Raw genomic sequence first — 15,090 nt, 5'->3', positions numbered from 1 at the left:
ATGAATTTATTAATGTCTACATTCATTTTTGACACGTTTGTTATATTACATACACCTTAATGCATACTTTTAAATGATGTGAGCTAAAGATAAAAAATGAAAAAATATATTAAAACATTTTCCTTTTTTTAGAGAGTACTAATGGTGTTGTCCCAACTACAACACAAAAAACTTAAATAAATGTAATTGTATACTTTAAACATGTAATTGGAGGACTGCTGCTACTAGGGAGTGCCAATATGGCCGACCGGTGGCTTCAAAGCCAATACATACAGAAGCATCCAGGATTTATATACACAATTGCATGGAGCCAAAAAGGCTTTTCCTATGGAGACAGCCGAAGAACCCTTTTGGAACCATTTTTTAAAAGAGTTTGTACAGTATAGCTGTTTGACAGGAGCATGACATAATAGCATATTTCATCTCAAGAGCCTATACCAAGGCAGGATATAGAAACACAATTGATTATTGATAAACAAAATATTGAATAACAATGTGTTTTTTGCATAGAAGTGTGGGCTTTAGGCATCATTTACTTTTAAATTGTTCAATAGAAAATCAATCTTACAGAACATGTGGCCAGTGTTTGGCACTTCACTATAGGCAGCATGCATTTTTTGTAAAAAAATAAATAAAGTAATTACAAAAGATTAAAACATTCTGCCCACACACTTTCTTTTAGAAACTGTCATGGCCCAGTTGCAACATCTCCAAATAATTCAGCAAATGAAGGCGTTTTTGTTACCATAAAAGGTGAATGGAGGGCATTTTCCAGGTAGGTTTGAAATGCTCGTTCATGAGCGCAGAAATATCTATACTACGGATCTGATTTATCAACAAAAACGTGTATATGCTGCAAGGCAACAGTTTGATAAATCCCTAGAATTTGTTGCACAAGGAGATCCTAATATCTCCACGTTTGCCAGAATTTAGTGATCATTTTATGCACCATATGTACAAAATATATCCCAAAATGTGCCTGGCCAGTTTTCAAGCAAAAGTTGGCATTTATAACCATTTGACTTGACATAAGAATGTGCTCACCTCCCACAAACGTTACACCATGCAACACACATCTGCTAGTGGTTGAAATATTGTATTGAAAGCCAGCAAGTAAGAATAAGAGTAAGAATAAAAATAGGGATTTGATGATATTACCTTCTTTTTTTTTACCAAGTGCATCTTTCAATTAATTGGATTTAGTAACCTAGTAAATAGATAGGCTATAGCCTGCATTTCAAGTTTTGCAATCTCATAGGCAGCACGGTTTAATATACAGCAGTCTAATTTAACTGGTGAACCGACAGGTGATCTTTTACGTTGAAGTAAGCTACTGTAAGTACTGTAGGCTAATTGCATTTTTTTGTAGCCTGCCCTAGACATTGTTTCAGAATTCTCAGGCAGTCCATCATATTTAGGCTGGGGGAAGTCAGTGCAAAACATTGTTCAATTAAAAAATTCTGCTGACAGGTCCACAACCATTTGCCAGAAATGGACATAGTCCTTTGCCAGATATGCAGCAGAAATTACTACAAAATATGAAAACATTCTGCCAACATTGTGGTAGTTTATTTTTATTTGATTTATTTATTTCACCTTTATTTAACCAGGTAAGCTAGTTGAGAACAAGTTCTCATTTACAACTGCGACATGGCCAAGATAAAGCAAAGCAGTGCGACAAACAACACAGAGTTACATGGAATAAACAAGCGTACAGTCAATAAGAATAGAAAAAAAAGAGTCTATATACAGTGTGTGCAAATGGCGTGAGGAGGTAAGGCAATAAATAGGCCATAGTAGCGAAGTAGTTACAATTTAGCAAATTATCACTGGAGTGATAAATGAGCAGATGATAATGTGCAAGTAGAAATACTGGTGTGCAGAAGAGCAGAAAAGTAAATAAAAACAATATGGGGATGAGGCAGGTAGATTGGGTGGGCTATTTACAGATGGGCTATGTACAGCTGCAGCGATCGGTTAGCTGCTCAGATAGCTGATGTTAGTGAGGGAAATATAAGTCTCCAGCTTCAGCGATTTTTGCAATTCGTTCCAGTCATTGGCAGCAGAGAACTGGAAGGAAAGGCGGCCAAAGGACTTGCTATGGGTGGGTGTTGTTATCGTGACCAGTGAGGTGAGATAAGGCGGAGCTTTACCTAGCATCGACTTATAGATGACCTGGAGCCAGTGGGTCTGGCGATGAATATGTAGCGAGGGCAAGCCGACTAGAGCATACAGGTTGCAGTGGTGGGTGTTATAAGGGGCTTTGGTAACAAAACGGATGGCACTGTGATGGACTGCATCCAGTTTGCTGAGTAGAGTATTGGAAGCTATTTTGTAAATGACATCGCCGAAGTCGAGGATCGGTAGGATAGTCAGTTTTACGAGGGTATGTTTGGCGGCGTGAGTGAAGGAGGCTTTGTTACGAAATAGGAAGCTGATTCTAGATTTAATTTTGGATTGGAGATGTTTAATATGAGTCTGGAAGGAGAGTTTACAGTCTAGCCAGACACCTAGGTATTTGTAGTATGTAAAATATTTGACAGTGGGTAGGCTCAGGCCGCCAGGGACTTTGGGCCCTACCAGATATCACATTGGGCCCTACCACCACAGGCCACCACAACCCTGCGCAATTGCTGTAACCACACATCTCCAGAACCCAATCGACCCATTCAAAGCTTTACATAACTCTACCTTTGCAGGCTTGCAACTCTCTTGTAGTCCAATATTTACTGTCAGTGAGCTGTGAAAATATAACACTGTGCAGACATGCATGCAACATTCTGCATTCAGTGGAATTCACTATTTGATGCAAGACTGATACCCTCTATAAGAAATGTGCTAAAGCCTATCTTTTACAGTCTAAATGTAATTTTAATGGTAAAATTCTTGAATGGAAAATTCTCTTAACATTAATGAATAATTTAAAATAAATATAACTTAAATATACATTAACCTCTTCAATGAAAATAAAATAACATTATCTATAGAATGATGTAACAAACAAAATACTGAAATCAGCAGCAGATGTTTGAACTAAGTACACATACCAACTAGAAAATAAGCAGCTGTAAAAATGGAAATGGAAAACAAAATGGAAATAAATAAACATTGGTTTAAGACTATACCACTCATATGGGAGGGGAGGGGGGGGGGGGTAAGTCTAAACATTGGTTTCAGACTATACCACTCATATGGGAGGGGAGGGGGGGGGGGTAAGTCTAAACATTGGTTTAAGACTATACCACTCATATGGGGGGGGGGTAAGTCTACACATTGGTTTAAGACTATACCACTCATATGGGGGGGGGGGGGTAAGTCTAAACATTGGTTTAAGACTATACCACTCATATGGGGGGGGGGGGGGGTAAGTCTAAACATTGGTTTAAGACTATACCACTCATATGGGGGGGGGGGGGGGGGTAAGTCTAAACATTGGTTTAAGACTATACCACTCATATGGGGGGGGGGGGGGGGGGTAAGTCTAAACATTGGTTTAAGACTATACCACTCATATGGGAGGGGAGGGGGGGGGGGTAAGTCTAAACATTGGTTTAAGACTATACCACTCATATGGGGGGGGGGGGGGGGTAAGTCTAAACATTGGTTTAAGACTATACCACTCATATGGGGGGGGGGGGGGTAAGTCTAAACATTGGTTTAAGACTATACCACTCATATGGGGGGGGGGGGGGGGGGTAAGTCTAAACATTGGTTTAAGACTATACCACTCATATGGGGGGGGGGGGGGTAAGTCTAAACATTGGTTTAAGACTATACCACTCATATGGGAGGGGAGGGGGGGGGGGGTAAGTCTAAACATTGGTTTAAGACTATACCACTCATATGGGGGGGGGGGGGGGGTAAGTCTAAACATTGGTTTAAGACTATACCACTCATATGGGGGGGGGGGTAAGTCTACACATTGGTTTAAGACTATACCACTCATATGGGGGGGGGGGGGTAAGTCTAAACATTGGTTTAAGACTATACCACTCATATGGGGGGGGGGGGGGGGGTAAGTCTAAACATTGGTTTAAGACTATACCACTCATATGGGGGGGGGGGGGTAAGTCTACACATTGGTTTAAGACTATACCACTCATATGGGGGGGGGGGGTAAGTCTAAACATTGGTTTAAGACTATACCACTCATATGGGGGGGGGGGGGGGGTAAGTCTAAACATTGGTTTAAGACTATACCACTCATATGGGGGGGGGGTAAGTCTAAACATTGGTTTAAGACTATACCACTCATATGGGGGGGGGGGGGTAAGTCTAAACATTGGTTTAAGACTATACCACTCATATGGGGGGGGGGGGGGTAAGTCTAAACATTGGTTTAAGACTATACCACTCATATGGGGGGGGGGGGTAAGTCTAAACATTGGTTTAAGACTATACCACTCATATGGGAGGGGAGGGGGGGGGGGGTAAGTCTAAACATTGGTTTAAGACTATACCACTCATATGGGGGGGGGGGGGGGGGTAAGTCTAAACATTGGTTTAAGACTATACCACTCATATGGGGGGGGGGGGGGTAAGTCTAAACATTGGTTTAAGACTATACCACTCATATGGGAGGGGAGGGGGGGGTAAGTCTAAACATTGGTTTAAGACTATACCACTCATATGGGAGGGGGGGGGGGGGGGGTAAGTCTACACATTGGTTTAAGACTATACCACTCATATGGGGGGGGGGGGGGTAAGTCTAAACATTGGTTTAAGACTATACCACTCATATGGGGGGGGGGGGGGGGGTAAGTCTAAACATTGGTTTAAGACTATACCACTCATATGGGGGGGGGGGGTAAGTCTAAACATTGGTTTAAGACTATACCACTCATATGGGGGGGGGGGGTAAGTCTAAACATTGGTTTAAGACTATACCACTCATATGGGGGGGGGGGGTAAGTCTAAACATTGGTTTAAGACTATACCACTCATATGGGGGGGGGGGGGGGTAAGTCTAAACATTGGTTTAAGACTATACCACTCATATGGGGGGGGGGGGTAAGTCTAAACATTGGTTTAAGACTATACCACTCATATGGGGGGGGGGGTAAGTCTAAACATTGGTTTAAGACTATACCACTCATATGGGGGGGGGGGGGGGTAAGTCTAAACATTGGTTTAAGACTATACCACTCATATGGGGGGGGGGGGTAAGTCTAAACATTGGTTTAAGACTATACCACTCATATGGGGGGGGGGGGGTAAGTCTAAACATTGGTTTAAGACTATACCACTCATATGGGGGGGGGGGGGGTAAGTCTAAACATTGGTTTAAGACTATACCACTCATATGGGGGGGGGGGTAAGTCTAAACATTGGTTTAAGACTATACCACTCATATGGGGGGGGGGGGGGGGGTAAGTCTAAACATTGGTTTAAGACTATACCACTCATATGGGGGGGGGGGTAAGTCTAAACATTGGTTTAAGACTATACCACTCATATGGGGGGGGGGTAAGTCTAAACATTGGTTTAAGACTATACCACTCATATGGGGGGGGGGGGTAAGTCTAAACATTGGTTTAAGACTATACCACTCATATGGGGGGGGGGGGGGTAAGTCTAAACATTGGTTTAAGACTATACCACTCATATGGGGGGGGGGTAAGTCTAAACATTGGTTTAAGACTATACCACTCATATGGGGGGGGGGGTAAGTCTAAACATTGGTTTAAGACTATACCACTCATATGGGGGGGGGTAAGTCTAAACATTGGTTTAAGACTATACCACTCATATGGGGGGGGGGGGGTAAGTCTAAACATTGGTTTAAGACTATACCACTCATATGGGGGGGGGGGGGTAAGTCTAAACATTGGTTTAAGACTATACCACTCATATGGGGGGGGGGGGGTAAGTCTAAACATTGGTTTAAGACTATACCACTCATATGGGGGGGGGGTAAGTCTAAACATTGGTTTAAGACTATACCACTCATATGGGAGGGGGGTAAGTCTAAACATTGGTTTAAGACTATACCACTCATATGGGGGGGGGGGGGTAAGTCTAAACATTGGTTTAAGACTATACCACTCATATGGGGGGGGGGGGGGGGGTAAGTCTAAACATTGGTTTAAGACTATACCACTCATATGGGGGGGGGGGGGGTAAGTCTAAACATTGGTTTAAGACTATACCACTCATCATATGACACCTCCTACCTGTAGTGTGTTTTGTTTTCACCGCCTTTTTCGATCTTTCAACCTCTCTTCTTCAGACCTTCGTGAGTGAATGACATACATTCAATATGAAAATATATTCAGGTCAGTCTGGCTACAGTGAAACAAGTGATTTTAAGAATGCAAATTAAAAGTTTTTATAATGTTCAAGACTTACGGCATGGGAAAGTTCTGCAGGAGAACTAGGCATCACCATCGCCTAATTTGCTGCATGTTTTCCTTTGAAAAAGAAAATCACATAATTGGATGGGGATCCCAAAAAACATATCCACTAGTAATGACAATTTCATAATTTTTACATACCTCAGTGAAATCACACTGTGCTGCATTGCAATATACAGAGCATACTGTAAGTTAAGAAATAGTGATGATCATAGTGATCATAGTAAATAATAATACCCCCCCCCCCCCCCCCCCAAGAAGTCACAGCATGTCACATCAGCATCCAGCTCTGCAGGAGTTTGATGTATGAATTGTGTATGTAGTCTAAAAACTGTAGCAAATATGTCCCAAAAAATGTCAAGAATAATAAACAAGAAAACATATGAGCAATAACAGTAGTGTGCTTTGTATGCTGCAAGCACATAAATAATAATAACTTTTCATATGTTATAACAGAAAATAGGACTAATAGAATATACTGAATAACCAGCATCTCCCCCCCCCGGGAGAAACCTTGCTTTGGTTGTAACGTCTGCTTCCAACTCACACCCTCAAACACGTAGATCCCCTGAACACATCTTACTCTTCAGATCCCAATCGCCTGAATTCTAATCACCTGTTCACACACCTGTATGTCATTATCACACACTATTTAGTTCAGTTCTTTTCAACCCATCACTGTGAGGTGTTGTTTGTTTTGTGACACATGTCTTGCAGAGCGCTGTTTGTGCCCTGTCGTGTACACGTCCTGTGTAAGGCAGGCAAAAAATAACGATGGCTATTTCCTGCCTGTACTTTAGCCTATTGGATTTCCTGTTATCTACCTATTGCCTGATCTCTCGGACAACGTTACTAGCCTTTTCCCTGCCTGTATTGTTGCCATTTTGGACCCCCTGTGTATGACCTTCTGCCTGCCCCTGGACCCAGCTACCCGCCTCCTCCTGTGGTCCTTTGCAAGAAACACCTGCTGTGCCCTGTGATTGAAACGAGCTCTCTGTCTCCCATCGTGTTCATTACATTGGTAGGCCCTGTGGTGTGAACAAGGTACAATTTTCAATAAAGGAATGACAATCAAATGGTACAGTTCAGTGGAATAATTTAAAGGAATATCTAACCTGAACATCATCCACACCAAAAGTCGTCCAGGGGACAAGATCCGAGCAATGTTTCTGTGAACAGTGTATGTGAAAGTAAAGAAAAAGTACAATTCAACAGCTTTTTAATACTCCAGCATGCATAACAGTTTTGAACACAGTTGGAACTGAATTAACCCAAGTATTTTTCACAACATGTATGGGTGTTGCTGGACCAGAAAATGTATTTTGGACTGCAAACACACCATTTCTCACATCAATGCACTCACATGCCAAAAATCTTTCCTTGGACACTGTTTCAAAGCAATGTGTATGCTTTCTCTGTAAATGTGTCTTGAAGTTTTTCTTATTTAACTTCAGTTTGCAGTGTGAAAAAGTGACAATGACTTTTCTTGACTTGCCATGTATGTTGGGACCAGGTGACTTCATTGTAGATACTATGTGTAGGCTGTGTGGACTCGCTGTGTAACTAAGGGAATGGCATCAACGATACACATTTAGAGCCAGCCAAACACAAGGCATACATTGAAGAAACAAAGAAAATCAAAGATCAAATAGATTACATAACTGTACATGTAAACCTAGGCTTACTGTTCAAGATGGCAAATTTGTCCTAATAAGATTCCCTCATTGTGAGCAATTAGCTAGCTCACATGCAAATGGGTGCTAATTAACGCTATGCTAGCATCGGTGCAGTCGTTGGTCATATAAAAATATACCACTGCATAACATGAATATTACAAAGTACATTATGCATAATGACAGTCTCACTTACTTCCATGGTTTATATTTTTATCCATGTCGGTTAGGTTCAATTAAGATTTGCTTTTGTTGACATTGATACCTTCGACATTTACCTCAACTTGGGTGATCTTGAAGGAGACGAGAAGGGTTTGGGTTAAACGCGTTTGATTCCACCCACATTGAGCCCGGCCCCGAACTGCACACTGCAGTCAGGTGCTTTTTGAGCCTGTAGGCCTACCAAGGCAGGACATAGAAACCCAATAATCTACTGATAAACTATACTGATCAAAAATACTAAAGCAACATGCAATAATTTCAAAGATTTTACAGTTCATATAAGCAAATCAGTCAATTGAAAACAATTAATTAGGCCCTAATCTATGGATTTCACATGACTGGGAATACAGATATGCATCTGTTGATCACAGAAACCTTTAAAAAAGGTAGGGGCATGGATCAGAAAACCAGTCAGTATCTGGTGTGACCCCCATTTGCCTCATGCAGCGCAACACATACCATTTCCATAGAGTTGATCAGGCTGTTGATTGTGGCCTGTGGAATGTTGTCCCACTCCTGTCCCACTTCGCTGTGCGAAGTCGCTGAATATTGGCGTAAACTGGAAAACGTTGTCTTACACGTCGATCCAGAGCATCCCAACCAGGCTTAATGGGTGAAATGTCTGGTGAGTATGCAGGCTATGGAAGAACTGGGACATTTTCAGCTTCCAGAAATTGTGTAGAGATGGGGCCATTGATTATCATGCTGAAACATGAATGAATGTCACAATAATGGGCCTCAGGATCTTGTCACTATATCTCTGTGCATTCAAATTGCCAACGATAAATTGCATTTGTGTTCATTGTCCGTAGCTTATGCTTGCCCATACCATAAACACCATGGGGGACTCTGCTCTCCAGCACAACGCCATACACGTGGCCTGAGTTTGTGAGGCCGGTTGGACGTACTGCCAAATTCTCTAAAACGATGCTTGAGGTGACTTATGGTAGAGAAATTAATATTAAATTATCTGGCAACAGCTCTGGTGGACATTCCTGCAGTCAGCATGCCAATTGCACGCTCCCTCAAAACTTGAGACATCTGTGGCATTGTGTTGTATGACAAAACTGCACATTTTAGAGTGGACTTTTATCGTCCCCAGCACAAGGTGCACCTGTGCAATGATCATGCTGTTTCAACAGCTTATTGATATGCCACACCTGTCAGGTGGATGGATTAACTTGGCAAAGGAGAAATGGTCACTAACAGGGATGTAAAATAATTTGTGCACAAAATTTGAGAGAAATAAGTATTTTGTGCATATGGAACATTTCTGGGATCATGGGACCAACACTTTACATGTTGCGTTTTTTATTTTTGTTCTTTGTAAATATTTAACAACAATAGAACTATAGAAGTGTGGGCTATAGCATTTAGCCTAGTTTTACATTGTTTCGAATATACAATCAACCTTGCAGAATGTGCAGACAGGCACTGGCTATGGCAGCATGAATGTTCAGCAAAATATCAAAACTTTCTGCCCACACCTCTACAGAAATGTGATCAAAATTGCCATTGCTCTTTCTTTTAGAAACTGCTGTGGCCTAATTCCAAAAGTTCCAAAATTGTTCCAAATTATACAGCAAATAAAGGGCTTTATTTCTAAAAAAGGTTCTATATACACAGTGAAGGGAAAGAACCTTGAGGGTTCTATCCCTACCCCAGAGTGTAATGGGGATTTTAGAAAACAACAGCTAACAAAAGCTAACGCAGTATGAAAACAGAGCTTTTTAATTTGTTTCTGATGTTTTCCATTGGCAATATCCATATTAATGATGCTGCTGCATGGTTTCGCTGGTAAGAAAAATGGCTAGCTGACTTCCGAAACTGTTGGTTGCAACCTGATCTCAGATCATTTCGTATTATTCTGCACGTAAATCAGAGACATTTCGTTTAGTTTGATGTTTCATTTCATATGGTATGTATTAATTTGTGGATGTCCATCATCCATTTTTTATGATATGTTATGAATTACAAATCGCATTATATGTTATGAATTTGCAAAACGTAGAATATGTTACAAATTTGCTAAACTTCTCTACGAATTTTCAAAAAGGTAAACGTGATACGAATTAGAAAACGTACAGAATAATATGAAATGCTTTGAGACCAGGTTGGTTAGCTCTCTATGGCAGAAGGAAGATTCAATTAATATTTTGCAACATTTTTGTCAGGGACAATGTCTGAGTGGCAAACACTATAGTTCATACAAACCTGTGCTGTTGCAAACTATATGCTAGCTATAAAAAGAGGAAAAAAATAATGATTTGCCATTCTGATTCAAAAACCAACTGCCATTCTGCATGATGATGCAAGAGGATGGTGGTTGAACCAACTTGCAAGTAGCCTACCAATAAGCACTTTATTTTTCAATGTATTAAGGTAAGCAAAGTTGATTATTTAATTCAAATATATGAAACCAAAGTCATATGATAAACTACAGGCTAAATATATAAAGGTGAAACGTTATTAGAATTTGAGTATGTTTGTAAGCTGGCTAGTTAATTATATATAATAAGTATTGGTGATTCAATAGCCTAGTTAATCACTACATTACTTTTAACACACTATCTATATTTTGCTCAGTCTGGCAGTAACCCAACTATCAGACACAGAGAATCTCTTTCGGTTGCTGCTGACAACTACTGCACGTTGTTCTTCTACATCATAATACATATGTCTGCATAGCATTTTGTCTTCATTTTGGCAGATTAACTCGTGTTTTTTCTGAAGATGAACTTGTGTTTTTGCTCCTTTTTTCTTCTTCTGTGGAACCAGTCAGGCAACAACTCATACTGTACTGACTGTACCCCAACGGCTAAGGAATTGGACCTGTGGCAGGATTTGTACCTGTGTTCGAAATGTGTCCAGTTCAAATCCCAGGCCGGCGCTGGAAAAAAACGTACGGAATTGATCTGACAACTGAAGGGCTGCTGGGTTCACATCCTCAGAACATTCCCTTACCGTTGGGCCCGTGAGCAAGGTCCTTAACCTGACAACATGCTCTCCACCCAGAGGCGCAGCATTGGAGCTTAAATCTGTGCTCATCTCAACTGTATGTGTAAGGTCTGCTGTTTGGGGGGGGGTTGAGAATGGAGCAAATGACACATTTTTGTTGTTCGCTGAAACTAATGGACAACATTGTATTGTATAAAAGGGTTCTGTATAGAACTTTCAGGGGTTCCATATACAGTTGAAGTCGAAAGTTTACATACACTTAGGTTGGAGTCATTAAAACTCGTTTTTCAACCACTCCACAAATTTCTTGTGAATAAACTATAGTTTTGGCAAGTCGGTTAAGACATCTACTTTGTGCATGACACAAGTCATTTTTCCAACAATTGTTTACAGACAGATGATTTCACTTATAATTCACTGTATCACAATTCCAGTGGGTCAGAAATGTACATACACTAAGTTGACTGTGCCTTTAAACAGCTTGGAAAATTCCAGAAAATTATGTCATAGCTTTAGAAGCTTCTGATAGGCTAATTGACATCATTTGAGTCAATTGGAGGTGTACCTGTGGGTGTATTTCAAGGCCTACCTTCAAACTCAGTGCCTCTTTGCTTGACATCATGGGAAAATCAAAAGACATCTGCCAAGACCTCAGAAACAAATTGTAGACCTCCACAAGTCTGGTTCATCCTTGGGAGCAATTTCCAAATGCCTGAAGGTACCACGTTCATCTGTACAAACAATAGTACGCAAGTATAAACACCATGGGACCACGTAGCCGTCATACCGCTCAGGAAGGAGACGCGTTCTGTCTCCTAGAGATGAACGTACTCTGGTGCGAAAATTGCAAATCAATCCCAGAACAACAGCAAAGGACCTTGTGAAGATGCTATAGGAAACAGGTACAAAAGTATTTATATCCACAGTAAAATGGGTCCTATATCGACATAACCTGAAAGGCCGCTCAGCAAGGAAGAAGCCACTGCTGCAAAACCACCAAAAAAAGCCAGACTATGGTTTGCAACTGCACATGGGGAGAAATATTGTACTTTTTGAAGAAATGTCCTCTGGTCTGATGAAACAAAAATAGACCTGTTTGGCCATAATGACCATTATGTTTGGAGGAAAAAGGGGGACGCTTGCAAGCCGAAGAATACCATCCCAACCGTGAAGCACGGGGGTGACAGCATCATGTTGTGGGGGTGCTTTGCTGCAGGAGGGACTGGTGCACTTAACAAAATAGATGGCATCATGAGGTAGGAAAATTATGTGGATATATTGAAGCAACATCTCAAGACGTCAGTCAGGAAGTTAAAGCTTGGTCGTAAATGGGTCTTCCAAATGGACAATGACCCCAAGCATACTTCCAAAGTTGTGGTAAAATGGCTTAAGGACAACAAAGTCAAGGTATTGGAGGGGCCATCACAAAGCCCTGACCTCAATCCTATAGAAAATTTGTGGGCAGAACTGAAAAAGTGTGTGCGAACAAGGAGGCCTACAAACCTGACTTAGTTACACCAGCTCTGTCAGGAGGAATGGGACAAAATTCACCCAACTTATTGTTGGAAGCTTGTGGAATGCCACCCAAAACGTTTGACCCAGGTTAAACAATTTAACGGCAATGCTACCAAATACTAATTGAGTGTATGTAAACTTAAGACCCAATGGGAATGTGATGAAAAAAATTAAATCTGAAATTAGTCATTCTCTCTACTATTATTCTGACATTTCACTTTCTTAAAATAAAGTGGTGATCCTAACTGGCCTAAGACAGGGAATTTTTACTAGGATTAAATGTCAGGAATTGTGAAAAACTGAGTTTAAATGTATTTGGCTAAGGTGTATGTAAACTTCCGACTTCAACTGTATGAAGCAAGCGATAGAACCCTTTTTGGTTCTATAAGGAACCTTTTTTCCTAAGATTGCAGCCTAGTCTCTTGTGGACAGACTACGGATGCGTTCATCTGCCCAGGCGTTGCTGATGCATGCCAAATCTTACAATGCCTGGATAGGTATTTTAAGTATCAGCTAACCACACATGTTATAACAATCTGTCAGTTGATGACATGGTCGATGACGTGGATTGCAACCATTGGTTGATGCATGCCACGTCTCAGCAGGGGAATGCTAATGCAGCGTTCAAAACAGCTGGGAACTCGGAAATCTCTGACTTCCGACTTCAGTTTGTTCAAGACCACTGTGAACTCTGTGAGCACTGACTGGGAAAAATCGTTCCCAGTTGTCTTGAACGCAGCAGAAGTCCTCCTGACTTCAATGAGTCACAGCTCTCCCTGCTCTGTGAATCACGTGGGTCACGTCAGCCAGGCTACTAATTACATACACTTGATGCCAATGATTGACCCTCCCATAGGAACAACATTCTCTTTGGAGGAGCCAGTAAGGCAGCAGGAGAGAGAAGTGCAATGAAGTGAAAGCGAAACCATGTCGCTAAGTACAAACCTTCGTACCCTGAATACAAGCCAAGCAAAATGACGTTGAAATCTACTTGATCACTTCAGCATATTGAGAATATTGGATCCCATTGGTCTGATGGATTTCTTGAGAATCATGAGATGGAGTCAGTCGACTTCAATGATTCCTCTGAAATTAGGCCTTCATCCTGGTCAGGCTTATCTGTGGTAGAGATTTCCAAAGTTTGCCCTGAGAATCCTACCAGAGATTATTTGGGACCTGTAGGAGTGAGGTTTTCTGAGAAAGGGGATCCATCCTTTTTGACCGACCCATATGTTTCAAGCTGGGTAAAGGTCAAACTGGGAACTGTTACGTCTCTCAAAGTTTCGAGAAGTGGAATTGTTTCGATTTTTTTTTTTTGAGGCAGCGGGCACTCCGCTTCACGCATATCAGGCTCGACCTGTGTCATGCTTTGCTCTCCGGAGTGATCAACGGATTAAGGTTGAGTGTAGCGGTGGATAAGAGAATGAATATTCCTGATGTTTGTGATGCCCGCTGTTTGGTGAGATGCAGACTCGGTAGAAATGGTGAGACGGAGGATACCCTGTCTGGTTGTTGAGCTTCGATATGGAGTTTCTACCAGATAAGGTCAGGCTAGGATGTATTAGCTATTCGGTGAGTGCATTTGTTCCAAACCCACTATGCTGCTTTAGGTGCCAAGGATTCAGACATGTGCCAGCAGAATGTAGAAGGGAGATCCCACGATGTGGAAAATGTGCATGAGAGCATAGTCAGAGGGAGTGTGAAGTTGGGGTTGAGAAAGCAGCTTGGGATCTGAAATGCTCTGTACGAGAGAGAGAGAAGTTGAGATTGTTAGAGTGGGGAAGAAAGTTTCATATGCTGAGGCAGCAAGGAGAATAGATGATAGCCCAAGGATGAGGGATTTGACTGGGAGCCCCCCAGTGAGTAGGCCTGAAGAGAGAGATTCAGAGAGGATGAGTTTTAGTAAGGTTGGATTTCTTGCGTTTATAGCTATGGTGATCAACTGTACTGCACTAATGGAGTGGAAATTACAGAAGAGAGGTGTGGTAGTTGCAGCAGCAAAGTATTTTGGTGAGAGATTTTAGTGCAGAAGATCTACAGGGAGTTTTGGGAGACTGGGTTCCAAAGCAGAGGGATGGGGTGATGGGTTTTGTGGATAGTGTCTAGGTAAGTTGCAGGGATACATGGTGGTGCAATTAAAACATTTGCCCTTCCCCTTTTACCTTTTAACCAAAATATGAAATCTGCACACCTACCTGCGGAAGGGAGCAACACGCAACACAGCGTCTTGTCTGACAGAAATTCACAGGAAGAAGACCCTCCATAAACTTATAGAAACCGTTCATAGAAGTTTTGAACAGTTTGGGAGAGCAAGTGGTATAAAGAAGCTATACATGCCATCAATGCTTGTCCATGTTCAGTATGGGCTG

Source organism: Salmo salar, chromosome 01, assembly GCF_965601325.2.
Source record: "Salmo salar chromosome 01, fSalSal1, whole genome shotgun sequence".
NCBI lineage: Eukaryota > Metazoa > Chordata > Actinopteri > Salmoniformes > Salmonidae > Salmo > Salmo salar.
The sequence above is the reverse complement of the archived record's forward strand: the minus strand, read 5'-3'. Positions refer to the sequence as shown.